This window comes from Phyllobates terribilis, unplaced genomic scaffold (genome assembly GCF_046119375.1).
Source record: "Phyllobates terribilis strain yellow unplaced genomic scaffold, ASM4611937v1 Scaffold_5__5_contigs__length_657084704, whole genome shotgun sequence".
Lineage (NCBI taxonomy): Eukaryota > Metazoa > Chordata > Amphibia > Anura > Dendrobatidae > Phyllobates > Phyllobates terribilis.
Window position 1 is genome coordinate 416,317,270 of NW_027362765.1, and position 27,360 is coordinate 416,344,629.

The following is a 27,360-nucleotide window of genomic DNA, read 5'->3' on the forward strand; positions in this document are numbered from 1 at the left end:
CTGCATGGTACTTTCCCAGATTGGGTTAGTGACTTCATCATCCACTACCTCGCTTTCCACTTCCACACTCTGGACTTGTTGATTAGCAACATCATTTGTTGGTAACTGTGTCTCATCATCATCTACCTCTTGAGACACTAATTGTGGTTCCCACCGTTGTCTTCTTCTAACGTGGCTGCTCAAATATTTGGGCATCACTACACACAATTTTCTCATGTTCCTCTTGAAATGTACATGGCAAGAGGCCAGAATCAACGAATGGAAATGTAAAACGCCCCTCAGAGTGTCTGAGCGTGGGATTATTTATACATTGAGTGTTTACTCTGTGGAAAATGGCACCAGACCAGTGACATGCATTGCCCAAACTTTGGCTGGAAGCATGTAGATATCAGATCAACCAAAAGTGATTTTAAAGAGCTTGGCCACTTTATAATTAATAAATGTGCTGGGGACATGATTTTGTGGTACTTGTCTGTATATAAGTCTTATATTTTAACTTATCCCATAGATTTCTTTAGGATTGCTTTCACAGCAGTACTGTCTGAAAATGGATGCTGATAGAGGAGGATATGACTAACTCTGTCCAAGAGTATTCTCCAATTCAAAACCACTTAAGAAAAATATTTTTCATTTAGAGGAGGCTGATGAAAATGTCTGATTTGATGACTCTCCATCAGCAGACATTTTGAGAACAGTAGTCCTGTGTAATCTGTGAGAAAGTAGGAAAAACAGTACTACCTATAAAAGCCATGTCCATAAAAGCATGTCCCCAACACATTTGTAAAAAAAAAGTTGGCCAGGCGACATGCTGCTCATGCTAATATGAGCAATCTGCATCACCCAAATGTTCTACCATGGCCTGTAGCATCTCCGGACTTGTCTCCCATCAAGCACATCTAGGATATAATTGGTGGTCAATTTCAAAGTGAACTAACAGCAATGAATCTTGATTATTTGCATATCTATACGCATTCAGAGTGGTAGAACATTTCTTTAACTACCATTGGTGACCTAATATTTAGCATGCCAAGACGGGTGTGTGTATTTCTGTGTGTGGCTCTCATTCTTGATACTGAACAAATTGAGATGTTTTGGAAACTTAGTTTCCATTTCCATTCCACAATTCTCCCATGAAGCCCAATTCTGGAAAGACTTCTCTTAACAGTAGATGGGTGTAGCTGGGATCCACTGGTTGCAGCCAGTTTTGAGCTAATTGCACGGCTGGACGTCTTCCATTTTTGAAGGGAAGTAAGCATGATGTGTCTTTACAAAAAAACAATATATGCCTCACCATGCATTTAATTCATCCTGCTGCTCATATCTTCTGGGCTCAGACCCACACTGCCGTGACTCTCGGCCAGTATACATAAAGAAAAAGTGGGAAAAGTCTCCAATAAAAATTAATTCTCACTTTATTTGTGCAAAATATTAAAATATATAAAGGTCCATGATAGCGGACCGACAGCGGAAAGCAGTTAGGCCTGGTTTGAGGTGGGATCAAAAAGACAAAGCATTGTGGATGCGTCTTATGGTCTCTGCTCGTGCGCCGCAGCCTTTTCAGCAAGGGGCTGGGAGTGCGGCCTCGGGGTCAACACCTTCCGCCAATCAGAGGCCAGGATGTTGCTGGCAGTTTAACGACGGCCAGTGCAAATATGGCACCAACTGTCGCTTTAAACATGAGTGTTCATTCTGCATTGGAAATCACGCCCAATCAAAATGTTTTAAAAAATCTAGGGGGCGGGGAAATGAGGCTAACCAAAAAGGGAGCGACTCCAGTGAAAATAGGAGCAATGCTGCCATTACTAAGGGAATATACAGATAGGGCAGCCTCAGATCTAATAAAAATTGGTTCCCTTTTTTTGTCAGATGTTCACCCAAAAAATCTCAGGTCTGCACGTCTCCACCAAACGGTGGTGACGGACAAATTTGAGAAGGAGGTAGCCCTGGGGTGCATGTCGGGTCCATTTGGGGAACTGCCTTGGCCTCACCTGCGAGTTTCTCTTTTGTGGGTAGTCCAAAGAAACCGAACCAGTTTCAGTTGATCCATCACTTATCCTTTCCGGCGGGTCAATCGGTAAATTATGGTATTAGTGCCGAGTAGTGATGAGCGAGCATGCTCGCTACTGCTCGGGGGTTTCATAGAGGGAGCTCGGGTCCCCTCTCTGCATGTTTGGCACTCTTTAGAATGCCAATGAATAAACAGGGATTGTCTGCCACACACTGTAATGCCGCAGTCATGTTGGTTGTGGCATTACAGTGATTGGCTGGCCGCACAGCGTCATCAGGTCTATATCAGACCTGGCGCCACCATGCTTGTCACAGTCTACTCCGGAATCAGACAGTGAAGGGAGAGGTGCAGCTGAACTAGGGAGAGATTTGCTTGTTTCTTAGTTAGTGCAGCTATACCACAACATATTCTACACATATCTATATCAACTAACAGCCCTTCTGAGGTCTAATCCAGCTGCATAGATATCAGTGCTAGGCAGGCAGGCAGTGTATGTGGCAGACTGCACTGCATATAGCAAGAGGCTCCATTCCAGTTCTGTCTGCTGCAGTTCCCTACAGGAAGTGGTGGAGGTGGAGCCTGCAGTGAGCTGTGCTGAGTGTGCTTCCTGGACTGTGTGGCTGCGTTTGGAGAGAGCTCCTGGGAAGGGAGGTTTTTTTTTCCATCTGGGACTTTTTGTCTGCCCCCTTCCCAGGAAGGAAAGCTTGTGGTGGGACTGGCCTCCGGGGCCGGGCCCCCGGCTCCCACCTCCCGGTCCAAGCTGGCGGGGGGTGGGAGAAACACCAAGCCGGCTAAGGCAACAAGATCTGGCCAAGACAGCAAGGGGTCCGGCATGAGGACCCGGAGGACCCCCGAGGCTATGACCGCGGCGGCTCCTCCCTCCGGAGGTGGGTCGAGTATGAGCGGAGGTGCTGCAGCGGTGCCCCCTGATTGGGGTACCAAGGCGTCGAGGGAGGCAACCGTCACCTATGCCTCCCGTATACATGCACACCTCTGCGAGTATGAGGACGCCACAAAGAAGCTAAGTTCCCTCTGGGGGGAGTTGAGGGTGGCTCAGGAGAGGTCCGTGAGGGCCTCTGGCAGTAAGAAGCCTGAGCTATCCGCCGCGGTCCGGAAGATCAAGCGGGCCATACAGGACCTGGAGGACCGCAGGAACACCATCATGGCGGGCAGCGGACCATTTAAGGAAAAGCTGCAGAATGATAGCCGGTTCAGAGCCATGACCGGTGGGGCTCTGGAGGGGTCGCAGGGCCCCGGCCAGGCGGTGGAGGAGGAGGAAGAAGAGGTATGCGTGGAGGAGGTCGCACCCTACCCGCCGCCTGGTGGCCTGGTAAGTGATCTCCAGGCATCGTATAGCGGGATAGCCCCTGAGCAGATGGCTCTCCCGTCGGATTCTAGCCCTTCAGAGGGCAGCGGGAGCGAGGGGGAGGATGAGGAGGATGGGAGCAGTAGCAGTGAGGGGGGCTGCCTTATCATGCAGCAGATCCAGCAGATCGAGTCCCCGATACGTTTTGGTCAGCTTACGTTCGGGGATGAGATCTGCGAGGATGAGGCACCCGTGAGGGGGATGAAGAGAAAAGCAAAAAAAAAGAGAAAAACAACTGTTGCGCACAAATTTGTGTATGTCCCCCTCTCTGGGGCCCCCCTGTCCCGTTGTGCGGCACCCGCTACCCACCCCGGCTTGGACTCTGTTGTGGGTCCACAGCGAGGGAGCGGGGAGAACATAGGCCATGGCACGCAGAACGCTGCCTCTGTTTGTGGTAATGGAGGCAGTGGGTCCAAGGTGTCTGATATGGAGCATGGCGCGGAGGGCGGCCCGATGGTGGGAGTCATCAGTGGAGGTGCTCAGGCTGGATCCCCTGTAAAAGGGGGGTCTGGCCTGGCACCTGGTGCGCCTGCTGGCGTGCGGGGGGCGGCGTGTACATCCGCCGCTGCCTCCTGCGCTGCCGGCGGTGCACCGACAGCCGGGGCCGCATCTCCGGCGGCGTGTGCTGGGGTGTCTGGGTCCCTCACGCACGGATCCACTAAATCTGGATCACTTTCAGGGACCCAGAGACCTGGTAAGGTGAAGGGCGCGGGGCCTGCGGCTCCGGCAGAGCCGGCTCATAAACGAAAGGTGGGGCTTGCTCCCCTGGCAAAATCCGTGGCGAGGTCGGGGCCCCCTGCGCAGGGGCCCAGTAATGGGTCAGCGCGGGGGGCTCCACCGCCGCTGGGTGCCGAGGGGGAGTGGCCTAGCCTGGGGCCGGCCACCGGAGCTGGGGTGGCCAGGCTTTTTGTGGCAACGGGTGTGACGGTAGGGGGTGCTATGCCCCTGAGAGCTGGTGCCGCTGGTCCAGGGGCCCCTGTGAGTAGACCCGGCTCCGGGTCAGCTTCGGGGGTCCCTGCGCGGCCGGCTTCGGGGTGTGTGGCCTCCCAGCCGTCCACAGCGCCAGTGGGAGTGGCCTCTGGGGCCCCCACCGTGCTGCCTGGTGCGGGGGGCGTGGCCTCCCTGTCACCAAAGGCACCGGTGGGAGTGGCCTCTGGGGCCCCCGCCGTGCTGCCTGGTGTGGGGGGCGTGGCCTCCCTGTCATCCACGGCACCGGTGGGAGTGGCCTCTGGGGCCCCCACTGTGCTGCCTGGTGCGGGGGGCGTGGCCTCCCTGTCACCCACTGCACCGGTGGGAGTGGCCTCCGGGGCCCCCACCGTGCTGCCTGGTGTGGGGGGCGTGGCCTCCCTGTCATCCACGGCACCGGTGGGAGTGGCCTCTGGGGCCCCCACTGTGCTGCCTGGTGCGGGGGGCGTGGCCTCGCGGGTAAATCCCGCACAAGTGGGCGTGGCTTCACCCGAAAAGGGGCGGGGCTTAGCGCCGGCAGCTGCTGGGAGCAGTGGTGCCACAGTTGTGGCTAAAAATGGAGGTGGTGCCTGCCTGCCGGTGTCCTCTGTGCCCACGGGCTTATCTGGGGCAGGGGCGCCGGCAAAAATAGCTGCAGCACCAGGCTCCCAAAACCCCCCGGCAGGGAAGGTGCTGCCAGCAGGTGGCAGCAGTAGTAATGCTGGTGGAAAACCTGCTGGCAGAAAGTGTGTGGAGAAAAGAAATAACTGTGACCCCAGTGTGCATGTGAGTGGGAGTGGGGCAAGTGGGGTCACTGTCGGTATGGATGTGTCTGTGGTGGAGGAAGCGAGTGCTGGTGTGTCTGTTGCTAGTGGGGGGAGTGGGGGTGGGGCTGGTCCATCTGCCCCCCCGGCTGCTGGTCCCCGGAGTTTTGCGGGGGTAGTAGCCGGGGCCTCGGGGTCTTCTCGGGGGGCTTCCTCACCTCTGGACCTCAGGGATGGTGACTTGCGACGCCGTTTCCTGGAGGCCCTCAAGAAGGGAGAACGGACGATCCAGGTAGAGGGAAGAGAGGTGGACCTGGCCTTTTGGCTAGATAGGCATGGCCTGGCCGCCTTCCAAGATAAAAAGGAGGGGGAGACAGCGTGGTCCCTCCCGACAGCCGGGCAGGGGGTGGCCAGGAGGAATGTAGTTCGTCTTCGGTGGAGGGGCAGTGAAGCGTGCCCGCCAAGAGCAAGGGTCGTGGAGCTCCTCCTGAAGATGAACTTCAGGGCGACTGACATCTTTGCCCTGATCCATCCTTTTGGTACCCCCATCTTCGACATCAGTTTTGTTCGGCCGGAGGGCCTAGAGCTTTTTTGGTCGAATTTTGAACTGGTGAAGGGGGAGCCCGGCTGGCGAGACTTTGCCGTGCAGGCGGTGTCTCGCCAAAATGGAGTAAAGAGAGTGACCGTTCTAACTAATAACGAGTCACTCTCTGGGGTTGATATTATGACGTGGCTTTCCCGCTATGGGGAGGTCACGGACGTCCCAAAAAAGAACAGGGACGAGTTTGGCATCTGGTCAGGGGGCTGGACCTTCATGATGAGGTTGAAGGTCTCAGGCGGTACTGTCACCCACATCCCCTCCTCAGCATTCCTGGGGAGGGACAGGATCCTGATCTTCTACCAGGGGCAACCAAAGGTCTGCCACAGGTGCGGTGATCCCCGCCACTTCAGCGCGGGCTGCAAGGTGCAGAAATGTGCCTTGTGTGGCGGGGTAGGTCATCTTGCCGCGGCCTGTGGTGACATTAGGTGTCACCTGTGTGGTGACCTAGGTCACCCGTACAGCCGCTGCCCCCGCTCCTTTTCTAACACCATCTCTGGTCAGGCGGGGGAGAGCCATGGGGGGGTCCCCAGCGGTGCATCCTCTGCTGGAGCCGGAGGTGGGGGCGGGAGAGGAGCTGAGGGGTCGGTGAAGGAAGGCGTGGCCAGTACATCTGCCCACCAGTGGCATCAGGTGAGGCGCCGTGGGGGTAGGGGGCAGGATAAGCCCCAGGCGACTGGGGTGATGTCTGTACCCTCCTCGGAAGCGGCAGCCGGTGCCCCTGAGGCCCTGGGGGAGGAGGCGGTGAGCGAGGAGATCAGGAGGATGGAGAGGGAGGAGGTGGCTGCTTCTGATGACTCCTCCCAGTATGAAAGTCTGGACGAGGAGGTGGTGGAGCAGCCTAAAACAAAAGGTGACAATAAGACCAGTAAGAGTCGGAGGAGGAAACGAAAAGGGGCAAAAACATCTAAGGCCCCCCCCCTGGCCACTAAGGTGCCTACGGAAGGGCTCACCGGCTCCCCTCTGATCCCCCTCTCCAACCGGTTCCATGCCCTCGATGACTCTGCTGTGTCGGAGGTCGGGGGTGAGGGACCGGCAGTAACATCTGAGGTGCCTTCAGGGAGCGGCGGGGTCCGTCCTCCGGAGGGCTCACTTTCCTCTGGGGGGGGGACTGCCCTGGGGTCCAGGGGTGAGGAACCCGGTACTGGGAAGGTGGTGACGGGTGCTATGGACACCTCGGTGTCACTAAAGAGGAGGGGAGAGTCTGGCTCCTCCTCTGAGGGTGAAAAAGGTAAATTGAGGGGTGCGGTTAAAAAGAAGGCCGTCTAACTCAATCACCCATGATGGCGGAACCTACCCCGTTGACTCTGGCGTCGATTAATGTCGCCAGTATAAAGTCAGATGCGGCCAGATTTATGGCCTTTGATTTTTTCAACCGAGTTGAGGCTGACATTTTATTTTTGCAGGAGACCAGACTAACAGACATGGGGGCCATTTACAAAGCAAGGAGGGAGTGGAGGTGCGGGCCCTCATACTGGTCTCTTGCGGCCGAGCCGTATAGCGGGGTAGCGGTCCTTTTTAAGGCCGCTTCGGTGGAATGCAGACGGGTGATCGAGGTAGAAATGGGGAGGTGCTTGGTCCTTGACGTCTTCATGGGGGGACAGGAGCTCCGGCTCATTAACATCTATGGTCCACAGTCAGAGTGGGACCGTAAATGTCTCTTCCTGAAGATCAAGCCCTATCTTTTTACCAGCCGGCAGGTGGTCTTCGGTGGGGACTTTAATACTATAACTAGACCCCGTGATAGGGGAGGCCCCGGAGACCGAAGGCTGGCTTTTGATAGTAATACCCTCAACAGCATAGCAAGCGAAGCTCGCCTGGTGGATGTCCACATCCGGCACACCCCAGGTCACGGGGGTTTCACCTTTCATAGGGGTAGTTGTAGGTCTAGGATAGATAGGTTTTTTTTAAAGGAGGAAGCCGTCTCTTCTGCAGTGTCCGCTGTTGAGGTGGAATTCTCCGATCACTGTTTCATTTCCTTTTCTTTGAATGTTGCAGAGACTCCCCGGATAGGGAGAGGCCTATGGAAGCTGAATTCGTCCCTGTTGGAAGAAGCGGATGTGAGACAATCCTTTGAGGAATTTCTTCAGAGCCAGGTACCTCTCTTGGGTCTCTGTAGCAGTAAGTCTGAGTGGTGGGAGATCTTCAAAACAAGGGTTGCGGGGTTCTTCCGTCAGCTTTCGAGCCTCAGAGGCCTGAACAGGTACCGCCTGTATCGGGAGCTGGGGAGGAAACTCGAGCAGCTCGTCTCGACTGGAGGGGACCGTGAGGAAATCTCCAGGGTGAAGGCCTTGCTCAAGGGGTGCCAGTATGATAGGCACACATCCTTAGTTTTTGAGAGGGATTTCGGGAGGTACCGCTCGCCCGACCCCTACAGGAACTGCAGGATGTCAGTGAGTTGCAAGATGGTAACAGGACTGATCGACAGTACGGGTTCCCTGAACAGATCCAAATCAGGGATCCTGGAGGTGGTCAGATCCTTCTACTCGCATCTCTTGGGAAGGAGGGATCCAGATCGGGATGAGATGTCGGCTTTCCTGGCTGAAACCATCCCTGAACCAGGGGATGACCCCTCTCTTCATGGTTTGGCAGAAGCAATCAGGGAAGAGGAAGTGAGACGGGCCATTGATGGGCTCCGGCCCAAAAAATCGCCCGGTCCGGATGGCTTAACATCCGAGTTTTACAGGACTTTTAGGGACTCTTTGGTCCCCCTCATGACTGAGGTTTTTAATGAATGTCTTTCCTCGGACATTCTTCCCGGTTCAATGAGGAAGTCCGCCCTGATTATCCTGTCAAAGGGTAAAGACTCGTCCCGTATTGAGAATTGGCGTCCCATAGCGCTTCTCAATACGGACCGAAAGGTTCTGGCAAAGGTGCTTTTCAATCGGTTGGTGAAGTTTGCACCCCGGCTCCTTTCGGGGGCCCAGCACTGCTCTGTTCCAGGCCGCAGTACTTTTAGTGCTGTGCTCGGTGTCCGGGAGGCAGTGGAGCAGGGCAGGGCAGGTCTCTGGAAGGGGTACTTGCTGTCCTTAGACCAAGCGAAGGCCTTTGACCGGGTTAACCATGAGTACCTCTGGTCCGTCCTTCTGAGGTACGGTCTGCCCGGGAGGTTTGTTGATTGGTTGAGAGTATTATACAATGGGGCAGAGACTTTTCCGCTTGTGAACGGTTGGGTCGGACCCCCTTTTGAGGTGAGGTCTGGTGTCCGCCAGGGCTGTCCTCTGAGCCCACTGTTATACGTGTTCGCGATCGACCCCTTTTTAAGGAGAGTGGAACGCGGACCGTTGGTGGGAGTCGGGATGGACCGGGCGGAGCCAGAGGCCACCTTGAGGGTAGTGGCGTACGCCGACGACGTTTCCCTCTTTGTATCCTCGAGAGAGGAGGCGGACTGGGTCATGTCTGAAGTTGAGCGCTACTCGGTGGCTTCTGGGTCCATGATCAACCGGGATAAGTGTGAGAGTCTCTGGCTGGGAGGGGGAGATCCAAGTTTCGATCTCCCGGACACCCTTCCAGGGCCTCAGGCCACAGCAAAAATTTTAGGCATCAGTTTCGGCCCGGGGGACTATCCCCAGCAAAACTGGGAGGGCAGACTTAAGATTGCCGCCCAGAAGGTGGATCAGTGGAAGGGTTGGTCCTTGACCCTGAGGGAAAGGGTTAACCTGGCCAAGGGGTATTTGCTCCCTTTATTAATATACCTGGGCAGCGTCTGCATCTTGCCAGAACCTCTTTGGACACGGGTCTACAGCCTGTTCTTCCAACTATTATGGGGGAATAGGCTGAACCTGATCAAGAGGGAGGTCACGTACCGCACGAGGAGACTAGGAGGGTTGGGTATGGTCAACCCGGTGGTGTTTCTAGTAAACACCTTTCTTAAGGCAAACATCGCCAACCTCTGGTTAGAGAGGGCTCCTCCGTGGGTATTCTCCTGTAGGGGGTGGTTTCGGCCTTTCTTCCAGGAATGGGAGACAGGAGGGCGGGTGAAGGACCTTCGCACGCCTCATGGGCATCTTCCGGCTTATGCTACCCTGGTTGTGAAGGCGATCCGCCGGTGGGGTCTGGGAGTGTGGGAGATCAGGACCTTGTCAAGGAGGTTACTTGACAATAGGGTTCTGTTGACCCACTTCCAGAAGCCCCTGGCCCTCAAGGATTGCCCAAGCCGGGATCTGGAGGTGGGGCTCGGGTTATTAAACTCTAAGCGGATCCCCTTGAAGTTTTGGGACTTGACTTGGCGCTGCTTCCATGGGAGACTGTATGTGAGGGGCAACCTGAAGTACAGGAACTCTGATGACCGGGATTGTCCCCGCGAGGAGTGTGGCGGCATGCTTGAAAGCATGGAGCACTTCCTGCTTCAATGTCCCTTTAATACAGAGGTCTACAGTAGGGTGGGTGCTTCCATTGGCTGGCCTAGGCTGGCAGGCCTTTCCTATGCGGAGTGGGCCTATGGGGCATTCAGATCCCTTGGTGGCCGAGATCGGGGCACTGTCTTCTTAGTTAGTTTAGTGACTAGGTTTTACACGTGGAACGCACGGTGTTTAGTGTCCACCCAGCATAAAGTCCTCCCCCGGGAAGAGGTGATTAGGAACATCCTGGGTGACCTGGCAAAAGTGCGCTCGCTGGAGTATGAGAGGCTGGGTGCAGGGAGGGCTTCCCTTCTATGGAGGGGGTTCTCATTTAATGTGCCCTAGGGAGAGTTAGGGTATGTGTGTCTGTGATAGGGTTAGTTTAGTCCTTTCTATATTTTATATTTATTTGTAGGGTCAGATGGATGTGTAGGGTCAGGGAGGGACAGGTAGGGACAGTCTTTAGGGATAGGTAGTTAGCATTAGGTTGGTAGTGAGGGTCAGAGAGGGACAGGTAGGGACAGGTAGGGAAAGATTGGTAGGGCGGTAGGGACAGGTTTTTCTTTTTCTTTAATAGGGAGGGACAGGCTGTTTGTGTGTTAGAGCAGGGTGAGAGCCTCTGTAGTCTCCAGTTTCCTGGTGGTGGGCTGCTCCCCTCACATTTGTAGTTTTTTGTTTTACGGTTCAGAATCTGAATATAGGGCTTGCAAGCACTGAACTTGGGTCTGATCCTTTGGTTCATGTTTAGTAGTCTTAAAAAATCGGTTAAGTTGTTATGTCATGATGATTTGGTTAGTTGTTGTTACATCGTTATGTTGTGTTGTATATAAATAATGTATGTGTATTGTGTGTGTGGGGGGGTTAGTTTAGGTTGGGTGGGGGGCTTTAGGGGGGAGGGGGGAGGGGTTTGCGGTGGTTTTGTGAAAAATGTGGACGTCCTGCGGGATGCCGGAAGAGGCAAAGGGACCTTTTTGTGTGTGAAATGGCCACAAACTTTAGTGGGGCTTGTTGTGATAAGGCCACAGACTCTCGTGGGACCTTGGGTGTTAAAAAATGGTGGTGGGGGAAAAAAAAAAAAAAAAAAAAAAAATAAAAAAAAAAAAAAAAAAAAAAAGGTTTGCTGTGCATTAAGTTTTGTTTCGGCCAGGTGGCCTATTTCTTTGTTTTTGGCAGTGGGCCAGTTATTTAGTTTTCCTTTTTTGTTAGGGGGTTAGGTATGAGTGTGCAGGTATGGATGTTGTGTATGCTGGGGGTCGGGTGCGTTTTAGGGCGCACCCTGGAGTTATGGTAGGGTCTTCCCTTGCTGGGGGGTCTCCTACAGAGTCTGCTGGAGGACTTGAACTTTGTGTCGTCATATATTTCTTTGTTGGACTCTATATAATTTCAGATTTTAGGTTATGTCTTGCTGGGGTTTTGTTGGTTGTTAGTTGTTTGTTTGTTGTATAATTGTATCTGTGGTTTGGTTTTTGTGTTTTGTATATGTGTTTTTGTACTTTTATAATAAAAGAGCTCCAGTTCTGTCTGCTGCAGTTCCCTACAGGAAGTGGTGGAGGTGGAGCCTGCAGTGAGCTGTGCTGAGTGTGCTTCCTGGACTGTGTGGCTGCGTTTGGAGAGAGCTCCTGGGAAGGGAGGTTTTTTTTTCCATCTGGGACTTTTTGTCTGCCCCCTTCCCAGGAAGGAAAGCTTGTGGTGGGACTGGCCTCCGGGGCCGGGCCCCCGGCTCCCACCTCCCGGTCCAAGCTGGCGGGGGGTGGGAGAAACACCAAGCCGGCTAAGGCAACAAGATCTGGCCAAGACAGCAAGGGGTCCGGCATGAGGACCCGGAGGACCCCCGAGGCTATGACCGCGGCGGCTCCTCCCTCCGGAGGTGGGTCGAGTATGAGCGGAGGTGCTGCAGCGGTGCCCCCTGATTGGGGTACCAAGGCGTCGAGGGAGGCAACCGTCACCTATGCCTCCCGTATACATGCACACCTCTGCGAGTATGAGGACGCCACAAAGAAGCTAAGTTCCCTCTGGGGGGAGTTGAGGGTGGCTCAGGAGAGGTCCGTGAGGGCCTCTGGCAGTAAGAAGCCTGAGCTATCCGCCGCGGTCCGGAAGATCAAGCGGGCCATACAGGACCTGGAGGACCGCAGGAACACCATCATGGCGGGCAGCGGACCATTTAAGGAAAAGCTGCAGAATGATAGCCGGTTCAGAGCCATGACCGGTGGGGCTCTGGAGGGGTCGCAGGGCCCCGGCCAGGCGGTGGAGGAGGAGGAAGAAGAGGTATGCGTGGAGGAGGTCGCACCCTACCCGCCGCCTGGTGGCCTGGTAAGTGATCTCCAGGCATCGTATAGCGGGATAGCCCCTGAGCAGATGGCTCTCCCGTCGGATTCTAGCCCTTCAGAGGGCAGCGGGAGCGAGGGGGAGGATGAGGAGGATGGGAGCAGTAGCAGTGAGGGGGGCTGCCTTATCATGCAGCAGATCCAGCAGATCGAGTCCCCGATACGTTTTGGTCAGCTTACGTTCGGGGATGAGATCTGCGAGGATGAGGCACCCATGAGGGGGATGAAGAGAAAAGCAAAAAAAAAGAGAAAAACAACTGTTGCGCACAAATTTGTGTATGTCCCCCTCTCTGGGGCCCCCCTGTCCCGTTGTGCGGCACCCGCTACCCACCCCGGCTTGGACTCTGTTGTGGGTCCACAGCGAGGGAGCGGGGAGAACATAGGCCATGGCACGCAGAACGCTGCCTCTGTTTGTGGTAATGGAGGCAGTGGGTCCAAGGTGTCTGATATGGAGCATGGCGCGGAGGGCGGCCCGATGGTGGGAGTCATCAGTGGAGGTGCTCAGGCTGGATCCCCTGTAAAAGGGGGGTCTGGCCTGGCACCTGGTGCGCCTGCTGGCGTGCGGGGGGCGGCGTGTACATCCGCCGCTGCCTCCTGCGCTGCCGGCGGTGCACCGACAGCCGGGGCCGCATCTCCGGCGGCGTGTGCTGGGGTGTCTGGGTCCCTCACGCACGGATCCACTAAATCTGGATCACTTTCAGGGACCCAGAGACCTGGTAAGGTGAAGGGCGCGGGGCCTGCGGCTCCGGCAGAGCCGGCTCATAAACGAAAGGTGGGGCTTGCTCCCCTGGCAAAATCCGTGGCGAGGTCGGGGCCCCCTGCGCAGGGGCCCAGTAATGGGTCAGCGCGGGGGGCTCCACCGCCGCTGGGTGCCGAGGGGGAGTGGCCTAGCCTGGGGCCGGCCACCGGAGCTGGGGTGGCCAGGCTTTTTGTGGCAACGGGTGTGACGGTAGGGGGTGCTATGCCCCTGAGAGCTGGTGCCGCTGGTCCAGGGGCCCCTGTGAGTAGACCCGGCTCCGGGTCAGCTTCGGGGGTCCCTGCGCGGCCGGCTTCGGGGTGTGTGGCCTCCCAGCCGTCCACAGCGCCAGTGGGAGTGGCCTCTGGGGCCCCCACCGTGCTGCCTGGTGCGGGGGGCGTGGCCTCCCTGTCACCAAAGGCACCGGTGGGAGTGGCCTCTGGGGCCCCCGCCGTGCTGCCTGGTGTGGGGGGCGTGGCCTCCCTGTCATCCACGGCACCGGTGGGAGTGGCCTCTGGGGCCCCCACTGTGCTGCCTGGTGCGGGGGGCGTGGCCTCCCTGTCACCCACTGCACCGGTGGGAGTGGCCTCCGGGGCCCCCACCGTGCTGCCTGGTGTGGGGGGCGTGGCCTCCCTGTCATCCACGGCACCGGTGGGAGTGGCCTCTGGGGCCCCCACTGTGCTGCCTGGTGCGGGGGGCGTGGCCTCGCGGGTAAATCCCGCACAAGTGGGCGTGGCTTCACCCGAAAAGGGGCGGGGCTTAGCGCCGGCAGCTGCTGGGAGCAGTGGTGCCACAGTTGTGGCTAAAAATGGAGGTGGTGCCTGCCTGCCGGTGTCCTCTGTGCCCACGGGCTTATCTGGGGCAGGGGCGCCGGCAAAAATAGCTGCAGCACCAGGCTCCCAAAACCCCCCGGCAGGGAAGGTGCTGCCAGCAGGTGGCAGCAGTAGTAATGCTGGTGGAAAACCTGCTGGCAGAAAGTGTGTGGAGAAAAGAAATAACTGTGACCCCAGTGTGCATGTGAGTGGGAGTGGGGCAAGTGGGGTCACTGTCGGTATGGATGTGTCTGTGGTGGAGGAAGCGAGTGCTGGTGTGTCTGTTGCTAGTGGGGGGAGTGGGGGTGGGGCTGGTCCATCTGCCCCCCCGGCTGCTGGTCCCCGGAGTTTTGCGGGGGTAGTAGCCGGGGCCTCGGGGTCTTCTCGGGGGGCTTCCTCACCTCTGGACCTCAGGGATGGTGACTTGCGACGCCGTTTCCTGGAGGCCCTCAAGAAGGGAGAACGGACGATCCAGGTAGAGGGAAGAGAGGTGGACCTGGCCTTTTGGCTAGATAGGCATGGCCTGGCCGCCTTCCAAGATAAAAAGGAGGGGGAGACAGCGTGGTCCCTCCCGACAGCCGGGCAGGGGGTGGCCAGGAGGAATGTAGTTCGTCTTCGGTGGAGGGGCAGTGAAGCGTGCCCGCCAAGAGCAAGGGTCGTGGAGCTCCTCCTGAAGATGAACTTCAGGGCGACTGACATCTTTGCCCTGATCCATCCTTTTGGTACCCCCATCTTCGACATCAGTTTTGTTCGGCCGGAGGGCCTAGAGCTTTTTTGGTCGAATTTTGAACTGGTGAAGGGGGAGCCCGGCTGGCGAGACTTTGCCGTGCAGGCGGTGTCTCGCCAAAATGGAGTAAAGAGAGTGACCGTTCTAACTAATAACGAGTCACTCTCTGGGGTTGATATTATGACGTGGCTTTCCCGCTATGGGGAGGTCACGGACGTCCCAAAAAAGAACAGGGACGAGTTTGGCATCTGGTCAGGGGGCTGGACCTTCATGATGAGGTTGAAGGTCTCAGGCGGTACTGTCACCCACATCCCCTCCTCAGCATTCCTGGGGAGGGACAGGATCCTGATCTTCTACCAGGGGCAACCAAAGGTCTGCCACAGGTGCGGTGATCCCCGCCACTTCAGCGCGGGCTGCAAGGTGCAGAAATGTGCCTTGTGTGGCGGGGTAGGTCATCTTGCCGCGGCCTGTGGTGACATTAGGTGTCACCTGTGTGGTGACCTAGGTCACCCGTACAGCCGCTGCCCCCGCTCCTTTTCTAACACCATCTCTGGTCAGGCGGGGGAGAGCCATGGGGGGGTCCCCAGCGGTGCATCCTCTGCTGGAGCCGGAGGTGGGGGCGGGAGAGGAGCTGAGGGGTCGGTGAAGGAAGGCGTGGCCAGTACATCTGCCCACCAGTGGCATCAGGTGAGGCGCCGTGGGGGTAGGGGGCAGGATAAGCCCCAGGCGACTGGGGTGATGTCTGTACCCTCCTCGGAAGCGGCAGCCGGTGCCCCTGAGGCCCTGGGGGAGGAGGCGGTGAGCGAGGAGATCAGGAGGATGGAGAGGGAGGAGGTGGCTGCTTCTGATGACTCCTCCCAGTATGAAAGTCTGGACGAGGAGGTGGTGGAGCAGCCTAAAACAAAAGGTGACAATAAGACCAGTAAGAGTCGGAGGAGGAAACGAAAAGGGGCAAAAACATCTAAGGCCCCCCCCCTGGCCACTAAGGTGCCTACGGAAGGGCTCACCGGCTCCCCTCTGATCCCCCTCTCCAACCGGTTCCATGCCCTCGATGACTCTGCTGTGTCGGAGGTCGGGGGTGAGGGACCGGCAGTAACATCTGAGGTGCCTTCAGGGAGCGGCGGGGTCCGTCCTCCGGAGGGCTCACTTTCCTCTGGGGGGGGGACTGCCCTGGGGTCCAGGGGTGAGGAACCCGGTACTGGGAAGGTGGTGACGGGTGCTATGGACACCTCGGTGTCACTAAAGAGGAGGGGAGAGTCTGGCTCCTCCTCTGAGGGTGAAAAAGGTAAATTGAGGGGTGCGGTTAAAAAGAAGGCCGTCTAACTCAATCACCCATGATGGCGGAACCTACCCCGTTGACTCTGGCGTCGATTAATGTCGCCAGTATAAAGTCAGATGCGGCCAGATTTATGGCCTTTGATTTTTTCAACCGAGTTGAGGCTGACATTTTATTTTTGCAGGAGACCAGACTAACAGACATGGGGGCCATTTACAAAGCAAGGAGGGAGTGGAGGTGCGGGCCCTCATACTGGTCTCTTGCGGCCGAGCCGTATAGCGGGGTAGCGGTCCTTTTTAAGGCCGCTTCGGTGGAATGCAGACGGGTGATCGAGGTAGAAATGGGGAGGTGCTTGGTCCTTGACGTCTTCATGGGGGGACAGGAGCTCCGGCTCATTAACATCTATGGTCCACAGTCAGAGTGGGACCGTAAATGTCTCTTCCTGAAGATCAAGCCCTATCTTTTTACCAGCCGGCAGGTGGTCTTCGGTGGGGACTTTAATACTATAACTAGACCCCGTGATAGGGGAGGCCCCGGAGACCGAAGGCTGGCTTTTGATAGTAATACCCTCAACAGCATAGCAAGCGAAGCTCGCCTGGTGGATGTCCACATCCGGCACACCCCAGGTCACGGGGGTTTCACCTTTCATAGGGGTAGTTGTAGGTCTAGGATAGATAGGTTTTTTTTAAAGGAGGAAGCCGTCTCTTCTGCAGTGTCCGCTGTTGAGGTGGAATTCTCCGATCACTGTTTCATTTCCTTTTCTTTGAATGTTGCAGAGACTCCCCGGATAGGGAGAGGCCTATGGAAGCTGAATTCGTCCCTGTTGGAAGAAGCGGATGTGAGACAATCCTTTGAGGAATTTCTTCAGAGCCAGGTACCTCTCTTGGGTCTCTGTAGCAGTAAGTCTGAGTGGTGGGAGATCTTCAAAACAAGGGTTGCGGGGTTCTTCCGTCAGCTTTCGAGCCTCAGGGGCCTGAACAGGTACCGCCTGTATCGGGAGCTGGGGAGGAAACTCGAGCAGCTCGTCTCGACTGGAGGGGACCGTGAGGAAATCTCCAGGGTGAAGGCCTTGCTCAAGGGGTGCCAGTATGATAGGCACACATCCTTAGTTTTTGAGAGGGATTTCGGGAGGTACCGCTCGCCCGACCCCTACAGGAACTGCAGGATGTCAGTAAGTTGCAAGATGGTAACAGGACTGATCGACAGTACGGGTTCCCTGAACAGATCCAAATCAGGGATCCTGGAGGTGGTCAGATCCTTCTACTCGCATCTCTTGGGAAGGAGGGATCCAGATCGGGATGAGATGTCGGCTTTCCTGGCTGAAACCATCCCTGAACCAGGGGATGACCCCTCTCTTCATGGTTTGGCAGAAGCAATCAGGGAAGAGGAAGTGAGACGGGCCATTGATGGGCTCCGGCCCAAAAAATCGCCCGGTCCGGATGGCTTAACATCCGAGTTTTACAGGACTTTTAGGGACTCTTTGGTCCCCCTCATGACTGAGGTTTTTAATGAATGTCTTTCCTCGGACATTCTTCCCGGTTCAATGAGGAAGTCCGCCCTGATTATCCTGTCAAAGGGTAAAGACTCGTCCCGTATTGAGAATTGGCGTCCCATAGCGCTTCTCAATACGGACCGAAAGGTTCTGGCAAAGGTGCTTTTCAATCGGTTGGTGAAGTTTGCACCCCGGCTCCTTTCGGGGGCCCAGCACTGCTCTGTTCCAGGCCGCAGTACTTTTAGTGCTGTGCTCGGTGTCCGGGAGGCAGTGGAGCAGGGCAGGGCAGGTCTCTGGAAGGGGTACTTGCTGTCCTTAGACCAAGCGAAGGCCTTTGACCGGGTTAACCATGAGTACCTCTGGTCCGTCCTTCTGAGGTACGGTCTGCCCGGGAGGTTTGTTGATTGGTTGAGAGTATTATACAATGGGGCAGAGACTTTTCCGCTTGTGAACGGTTGGGTCGGACCCCCTTTTGAGGTGAGGTCTGGTGTCCGCCAGGGCTGTCCTCTGAGCCCACTGTTATACGTGTTCGCGATCGACCCCTTTTTAAGGAGAGTGGAACGCGGACCGTTGGTGGGAGTCGGGATGGACCGGGCGGAGCCAGAGGCCACCTTGAGGGTAGTGGCGTACGCCGACGACGTTTCCCTCTTTGTATCCTCGAGAGAGGAGGCGGACTGGGTCATGTCTGAAGTTGAGCGCTACTCGGTGGCTTCTGGGTCCATGATCAACCGGGATAAGTGTGAGAGTCTCTGGCTGGGAGGGGGAGATCCAAGTTTCGATCTCCCGGACACCCTTCCAGGGCCTCAGGCCACAGCAAAAATTTTAGGCATCAGTTTCGGCCCGGGGGACTATCCCCAGCAAAACTGGGAGGGCAGACTTAAGATTGCCGCCCAGAAGGTGGATCAGTGGAAGGGTTGGTCCTTGACCCTGAGGGAAAGGGTTAACCTGGCCAAGGGGTATTTGCTCCCTTTATTAATATACCTGGGCAGCGTCTGCATCTTGCCAGAACCTCTTTGGACACGGGTCTACAGCCTGTTCTTCCAACTATTATGGGGGAATAGGCTGAACCTGATCAAGAGGGAGGTCACGTACCGCACGAGGAGACTAGGAGGGTTGGGTATGGTCAACCCGGTGGTGTTTCTAGTAAACACCTTTCTTAAGGCAAACATCGCCAACCTCTGGTTAGAGAGGGCTCCTCCGTGGGTATTCTCCTGTAGGGGGTGGTTTCGGCCTTTCTTCCAGGAATGGGAGACAGGAGGGCGGGTGAAGGACCTTCGCACGCCTCATGGGCATCTTCCGGCTTATGCTACCCTGGTTGTGAAGGCGATCCGCCGGTGGGGTCTGGGAGTGTGGGAGATCAGGACCTTGTCAAGGAGGTTACTTGACAATAGGGTTCTGTTGACCCACTTCCAGAAGCCCCTGGCCCTCAAGGATTGCCCAAGCCGGGATCTGGAGGTGGGGCTCGGGTTATTAAACTCTAAGCGGATCCCCTTGAAGTTTTGGGACTTGACTTGGCGCTGCTTCCATGGGAGACTGTATGTGAGGGGCAACCTGAAGTACAGGAACTCTGATGACCGGGATTGTCCCCGCGAGGAGTGTGGCGGCATGCTTGAAAGCATGGAGCACTTCCTGCTTCAATGTCCCTTTAATACAGAGGTCTACAGTAGGGTGGGTGCTTCCATTGGCTGGCCTAGGCTGGCAGGCCTTTCCTATGCGGAGTGGGCCTATGGGGCATTCAGATCCCTTGGTGGCCGAGATCGGGGCACTGTCTTCTTAGTTAGTTTAGTGACTAGGTTTTACACGTGGAACGCACGGTGTTTAGTGTCCACCCAGCATAAAGTCCTCCCCCGGGAAGAGGTGATTAGGAACATCCTGGGTGACCTGGCAAAAGTGCGCTCGCTGGAGTATGAGAGGCTGGGTGCAGGGAGGGCTTCCCTTCTATGGAGGGGGTTCTCATTTAATGTGCCCTAGGGAGAGTTAGGGTATGTGTGTCTGTGATAGGGTTAGTTTAGTCCTTTCTATATTTTATATTTATTTGTAGGGTCAGATGGATGTGTAGGGTCAGGGAGGGACAGGTAGGGACAGTCTTTAGGGATAGGTAGTTAGCATTAGGTTGGTAGTGAGGGTCAGAGAGGGACAGGTAGGGACAGGTAGGGAAAGATTGGTAGGGCGGTAGGGACAGGTTTTTCTTTTTCTTTAATAGGGAGGGACAGGCTGTTTGTGTGTTAGAGCAGGGTGAGAGCCTCTGTAGTCTCCAGTTTCCTGGTGGTGGGCTGCTCCCCTCACATTTGTAGTTTTTTGTTTTACGGTTCAGAATCTGAATATAGGGCTTGCAAGCACTGAACTTGGGTCTGATCCTTTGGTTCATGTTTAGTAGTCTTAAAAAATCGGTTAAGTTGTTATGTCATGATGATTTGGTTAGTTGTTGTTACATCGTTATGTTGTGTTGTATATAAATAATGTATGTGTATTGTGTGTGTGGGGGGGTTAGTTTAGGTTGGGTGGGGGGCTTTAGGGGGGAGGGGGGAGGGGTTTGCGGTGGTTTTGTGAAAAATGTGGACGTCCTGCGGGATGCCGGAAGAGGCAAAGGGACCTTTTTGTGTGTGAAATGGCCACAAACTTTAGTGGGGCTTGTTGTGATAAGGCCACAGACTCTCGTGGGACCTTGGGTGTTAAAAAATGGTGGTGGGGGGAAAAAAAAAAAAAAAAAAAAAAAAAAAAAAAATATAAAAAACTACAAAAAAAAGGTTTGCTGTGCATTAAGTTTTGTTTCGGCCAGGTGGCCTATTTCTTTGTTTTTGGCAGTGGGCCAGTTATTTAGTTTTCCTTTTTTGTTAGGGGGTTAGGTATGAATGTGCAGGTATGGATGTTGTGTATGCTGGGGGTCGGGTGCGTTTTAGGGCGCACCCTGGAGTTATGGTAGGGTCTTCCCTTGCTGGGGGGTCTCCTACAGAGTCTGCTGGAGGACTTGAACTTTGTGTCGTCTTATATTTCTTTGTTGGACTCTATATAATTTCAGATTTTAGGTTATGTCTTGCTGGGGTTTTGTTGGTTGTTAGTTGTTTGTTTGTTGTATAATTGTATCTGTGGTTTGGTTTTTGTGTTTTGTATATGTGTTTTTGTACTTTTATAATAAAAGAGCTCCAGTTCTGTCTGCTGCAGTTCCCTACAGGAAGTGGTGGAGGTGGAGCCTGCAGTGAGCTGTGCTGAGTGTGCTTCCTGGACTGTGTGGCTGCGTTTGGAGAGAGCTCCTGGGAAGGGAGGTTTTTTTTTCCATCTGGGACTTTTTGTCTGCCCCCTTCCCAGGAAGGAAAGCTTGTGGTGGGACTGGCCTCCGGGGCCGGGCCCCCGGCTCCCACCTCCCGGTCCAAGCTGGCGGGGGGTGGGAGAAACACCAAGCCGGCTAAGGCAACAAGATCTGGCCAAGACAGCAAGGGGTCCGGCATGAGGACCCGGAGGACCCCCGAGGCTATGACCGCGGCGGCTCCTCCCTCCGGAGGTGGGTCGAGTATGAGCGGAGGTGCTGCAGCGGTGCCCCCTGATTGGGGTACCAAGGCGTCGAGGGAGGCAACCGTCACCTATGCCTCCCGTATACATGCACACCTCTGCGAGTATGAGGACGCCACAAAGAAGCTAAGTTCCCTCTGGGGGGAGTTGAGGGTGGCTCAGGAGAGGTCCGTGAGGGCCTCTGGCAGTAAGAAGCCTGAGCTATCCGCCGCGGTCCGGAAGATCAAGCGGGCCATACAGGACCTGGAGGACCGCAGGAACACCATCATGGCGGGCAGCGGACCATTTAAGGAAAAGCTGCAGAATGATAGCCGGTTCAGAGCCATGACCGGTGGGGCTCTGGAGGGGTCGCAGGGCCCCGGCCAGGCGGTGGAGGAGGAGGAAGAAGAGGTATGCGTGGAGGAGGTCGCACCCTACCCGCCGCCTGGTGGCCTGGTAAGTGATCTCCAGGCATCGTATAGCGGGATAGCCCCTGAGCAGATGGCTCTCCCGTCGGATTCTAGCCCTTCAGAGGGCAGCGGGAGCGAGGGGGAGGATGAGGAGGATGGGAGCAGTAGCAGTGAGGGGGGCTGCCTTATCATGCAGCAGATCCAGCAGATCGAGTCCCCGATACGTTTTGGTCAGCTTACGTTCGGGGATGAGATCTGCGAGGATGAGGCACCCGTGAGGGGGATGAAGAGAAAAGCAAAAAAAAAGAGAAAAACAACTGTTGCGCACAAATTTGTGTATGTCCCCCTCTCTGGGGCCCCCCTGTCCCGTTGTGCGGCACCCGCTACCCACCCCGGCTTGGACTCTGTTGTGGGTCCACAGCGAGGGAGCGGGGAGAACATAGGCCATGGCACGCAGAACGCTGCCTCTGTTTGTGGTAATGGAGGCAGTGGGTCCAAGGTGTCTGATATGGAGCATGGCGCGGAGGGCGGCCCGATGGTGGGAGTCATCAGTGGAGGTGCTCAGGCTGGATCCCCTGTAAAAGGGGGGTCTGGCCTGGCACCTGGTGCGCCTGCTGGCGTGCGGGGGGCGGCGTGTACATCCGCCGCTGCCTCCTGCGCTGCCGGCGGTGCACCGACAGCCGGGGCCGCATCTCCGGCGGCGTGTGCTGGGGTGTCTGGGTCCCTCACGCACGGATCCACTAAATCTGGATCACTTTCAGGGACCCAGAGACCTGGTAAGGTGAAGGGCGCGGGGCCTGCGGCTCCGGCAGAGCCGGCTCATAAACGAAAGGTGGGGCTTGCTCCCCTGGCAAAATCCGTGGCGAGGTCGGGGCCCCCTGCGCAGGGGCCCAGTAATGGGTCAGCGCGGGGGGCTCCACCGCCGCTGGGTGCCGAGGGGGAGTGGCCTAGCCTGGGGCCGGCCACCGGAGCTGGGGTGGCCAGGCTTTTTGTGGCAACGGGTGTGACGGTAGGGGGTGCTATGCCCCTGAGAGCTGGTGCCGCTGGTCCAGGGGCCCCTGTGAGTAGACCCGGCTCCGGGTCAGCTTCGGGGGTCCCTGCGCGGCCGGCTTCGGGGTGTGTGGCCTCCCAGCCGTCCACAGCGCCAGTGGGAGTGGCCTCTGGGGCCCCCACCGTGCTGCCTGGTGCGGGGGGCGTGGCCTCCCTGTCACCAAAGGCACCGGTGGGAGTGGCCTCTGGGGCCCCCGCCGTGCTGCCTGGTGTGGGGGGCGTGGCCTCGCTGTCATCCACGGCACCGGTGGGAGTGGCCTCTGGGGCCCCCACTGTGCTGCCTGGTGCGGGGGGCGTGGCCTCCCTGTCACCCACTGCACCGGTGGGAGTGGCCTCCGGGGCCCCCACCGTGCTGCCTGGTGTGGGGGGCGTGGCCTCCCTGTCATCCACGGCACCGGTGGGAGTGGCCTCTGGGGCCCCCACTGTGCTGCCTGGTGCGGGGGGCGTGGCCTCGCGGGTAAATCCCGCACAAGTGGGCGTGGCTTCACCCGAAAAGGGGCGGGGCTTAGCGCCGGCAGCTGCTGGGAGCAGTGGTGCCACAGTTGTGGCTAAAAATGGAGGTGGTGCCTGCCTGCCGGTGTCCTCTGTGCCCACGGGCTTATCTGGGGCAGGGGCGCTGGCAAAAATAGCTGCAGCACCAGGCTCCCAAAACCCCCCGGCAGGGAAGGTGCTGCCAGCAGGTGGCAGCAGTAGTAATGCTGGTGGAAAACCTGCTGGCAGAAAGTGTGTGGAGAAAAGAAATAACTGTGACCCCAGTGTGCATGTGAGTGGGAGTGGGGCAAGTGGGGTCACTGTCGGTATGGATGTGTCTGTGGTGGAGGAAGCGAGTGCTGGTGTGTCTGTTGCTAGTGGGGGGAGTGGGGGTGGGGCTGGTCCATCTGCCCCCCCGGCTGCTGGTCCCCGGAGTTTTGCGGGGGTAGTAGCCGGGGCCTCGGGGTCTTCTCGGGGGGCTTCCTCACCTCTGGACCTCAGGGATGGTGACTTGCGACGCCGTTTCCTGGAGGCCCTCAAGAAGGGAGAACGGACGATCCAGGTAGAGGGAAGAGAGGTGGACCTGGCCTTTTGGCTAGATAGGCATGGCCTGGCCGCCTTCCAAGATAAAAAGGAGGGGGAGACAGCGTGGTCCCTCCCGACAGCCGGGCAGGGGGTGGCCAGGAGGAATGTAGTTCGTCTTCGGTGGAGGGGCAGTGAAGCGTGCCCGCCAAGAGCAAGGGTCGTGGAGCTCCTCCTGAAGATGAACTTCAGGGCGACTGACATCTTTGCCCTGATCCATCCTTTTGGTACCCCCATCTTCGACATCAGTTTTGTTCGGCCGGAGGGCCTAGAGCTTTTTTGGTCGAATTTTGAACTGGTGAAGGGGGAGCCCGGCTGGCGAGACTTTGCCGTGCAGGCGGTGTCTCGCCAAAATGGAGTAAAGAGAGTGACCGTTCTAACTAATAACGAGTCACTCTCTGGGGTTGATATTATGACGTGGCTTTCCCGCTATGGGGAGGTCACGGACGTCCCAAAAAAGAACAGGGACGAGTTTGGCATCTGGTCAGGGGGCTGGACCTTCATGATGAGGTTGAAGGTCTCAGGCGGTACTGTCACCCACATCCCCTCCTCAGCATTCCTGGGGAGGGACAGGATCCTGATCTTCTACCAGGGGCAACCAAAGGTCTGCCACAGGTGCGGTGATCCCCGCCACTTCAGCGCGGGCTGCAAGGTGCAGAAATGTGCCTTGTGTGGCGGGGTAGGTCATCTTGCCGCGGCCTGTGGTGACATTAGGTGTCACCTGTGTGGTGACCTAGGTCACCCGTACAGCCGCTGCCCCCGCTCCTTTTCTAACACCATCTCTGGTCAGGCGGGGGAGAGCCATGGGGGGGTCCCCAGCGGTGCATCCTCTGCTGGAGCCGGAGGTGGGGGCGGGAGAGGAGCTGAGGGGTCGGTGAAGGAAGGCGTGGCCAGTACATCTGCCCACCAGTGGCATCAGGTGAGGCGCCGTGGGGGTAGGGGGCAGGATAAGCCCCAGGCGACTGGGGTGATGTCTGTACCCTCCTCGGAAGCGGCAGCCGGTGCCCCTGAGGCCCTGGGGGAGGAGGCGGTGAGCGAGGAGATCAGGAGGATGGAGAGGGAGGAGGTGGCTGCTTCTGATGACTCCTCCCAGTATGAAAGTCTGGACGAGGAGGTGGTGGAGCAGCCTAAAACAAAAGGTGACAATAAGACCAGTAAGAGTCGGAGGAGGAAACGAAAAGGGGCAAAAACATCTAAGGCCCCCCCCCTGGCCACTAAGGTGCCTACGGAAGGGCTCACCGGCTCCCCTCTGATCCCCCTCTCCAACCGGTTCCATGCCCTCGATGACTCTGCTGTGTCGGAGGTCGGGGGTGAGGGACCGGCAGTAACATCTGAGGTGCCTTCAGGGAGCGGCGGGGTCCGTCCTCCGGAGGGCTCACTTTCCTCTGGGGGGGGGACTGCCCTGGGGTCCAGGGGTGAGGAACCCGGTACTGGGAAGGTGGTGACGGGTGCTATGGACACCTCGGTGTCACTAAAGAGGAGGGGAGAGTCTGGCTCCTCCTCTGAGGGTGAAAAAGGTAAATTGAGGGGTGCGGTTAAAAAGAAGGCCGTCTAACTCAATCACCCATGATGGCGGAACCTACCCCGTTGACTCTGGCGTCGATTAATGTCGCCAGTATAAAGTCAGATGCGGCCAGATTTATGGCCTTTGATTTTTTCAACCGAGTTGAGGCTGACATTTTATTTTTGCAGGAGACCAGACTAACAGACATGGGGGCCATTTACAAAGCAAGGAGGGAGTGGAGGTGCGGGCCCTCATACTGGTCTCTTGCGGCCGAGCCGTATAGCGGGGTAGCGGTCCTTTTTAAGGCCGCTTCGGTGGAATGCAGACGGGTGATCGAGGTAGAAATGGGGAGGTGCTTGGTCCTTGACGTCTTCATGGGGGGACAGGAGCTCCGGCTCATTAACATCTATGGTCCACAGTCAGAGTGGGACCGTAAATGTCTCTTCCTGAAGATCAAGCCCTATCTTTTTACCAGCCGGCAGGTGGTCTTCGGTGGGGACTTTAATACTATAACTAGACCCCGTGATAGGGGAGGCCCCGGAGACCGAAGGCTGGCTTTTGATAGTAATACCCTCAACAGCATAGCAAGCGAAGCTCGCCTGGTGGATGTCCACATCCGGCACACCCCAGGTCACGGGGGTTTCACCTTTCATAGGGGTAGTTGTAGGTCTAGGATAGATAGGTTTTTTTTAAAGGAGGAAGCCGTCTCTTCTGCAGTGTCCGCTGTTGAGGTGGAATTCTCCGATCACTGTTTCATTTCCTTTTCTTTGAATGTTGCAGAGACTCCCCGGATAGGGAGAGGCCTATGGAAGCTGAATTCGTCCCTGTTGGAAGAAGCGGATGTGAGACAATCCTTTGAGGAATTTCTTCAGAGCCAGGTACCTCTCTTGGGTCTCTGTAGCAGTAAGTCTGAGTGGTGGGAGATCTTCAAAACAAGGGTTGCGGGGTTCTTCCGTCAGCTTTCGAGCCTCAGAGGCCTGAACAGGTACCGCCTGTATCGGGAGCTGGGGAGGAAACTCGAGCAGCTCGTCTCGACTGGAGGGGACCGTGAGGAAATCTCCAGGGTGAAGGCCTTGCTCAAGGGGTGCCAGTATGATAGGCACACATCCTTAGTTTTTGAGAGGGATTTCGGGAGGTACCGCTCGCCCGACCCCTACAGGAACTGCAGGATGTCAGTGAGTTGCAAGATGGTAACAGGACTGATCGACAGTACGGGTTCCCTGAACAGATCCAAATCAGGGATCCTGGAGGTGGTCAGATCCTTCTACTCGCATCTCTTGGGAAGGAGGGATCCAGATCGGGATGAGATGTCGGCTTTCCTGGCTGAAACCATCCCTGAACCAGGGGATGACCCCTCTCTTCATGGTTTGGCAGAAGCAATCAGGGAAGAGGAAGTGAGACGGGCCATTGATGGGCTCCGGCCCAAAAAATCGCCCGGTCCGGATGGCTTAACATCCGAGTTTTACAGGACTTTTAGGGACTCTTTGGTCCCCCTCATGACTGAGGTTTTTAATGAATGTCTTTCCTCGGACATTCTTCCCGGTTCAATGAGGAAGTCCGCCCTGATTATCCTGTCAAAGGGTAAAGACTCGTCCCGTATTGAGAATTGGCGTCCCATAGCGCTTCTCAATACGGACCGAAAGGTTCTGGCAAAGGTGCTTTTCAATCGGTTGGTGAAGTTTGCACCCCGGCTCCTTTCGGGGGCCCAGCACTGCTCTGTTCCAGGCCGCAGTACTTTTAGTGCTGTGCTCGGTGTCCGGGAGGCAGTGGAGCAGGGCAGGGCAGGTCTCTGGAAGGGGTACTTGCTGTCCTTAGACCAAGCGAAGGCCTTTGACCGGGTTAACCATGAGTACCTCTGGTCCGTCCTTCTGAGGTACGGTCTGCCCGGGAGGTTTGTTGATTGGTTGAGAGTATTATACAATGGGGCAGAGACTTTTCCGCTTGTGAACGGTTGGGTCGGACCCCCTTTTGAGGTGAGGTCTGGTGTCCGCCAGGGCTGTCCTCTGAGCCCACTGTTATACGTGTTCGCGATCGACCCCTTTTTAAGGAGAGTGGAACGCGGACCGTTGGTGGGAGTCGGGATGGACCGGGCGGAGCCAGAGGCCACCTTGAGGGTAGTGGCGTACGCCGACGACGTTTCCCTCTTTGTATCCTCGAGAGAGGAGGCGGACTGGGTCATGTCTGAAGTTGAGCGCTACTCGGTGGCTTCTGGGTCCATGATCAACCGGGATAAGTGTGAGAGTCTCTGGCTGGGAGGGGGAGATCCAAGTTTCGATCTCCCGGACACCCTTCCAGGGCCTCAGGCCACAGCAAAAATTTTAGGCATCAGTTTCGGCCCGGGGGACTATCCCCAGCAAAACTGGGAGGGCAGACTTAAGATTGCCGCCCAGAAGGTGGATCAGTGGAAGGGTTGGTCCTTGACCCTGAGGGAAAGGGTTAACCTGGCCAAGGGGTATTTGCTCCCTTTAT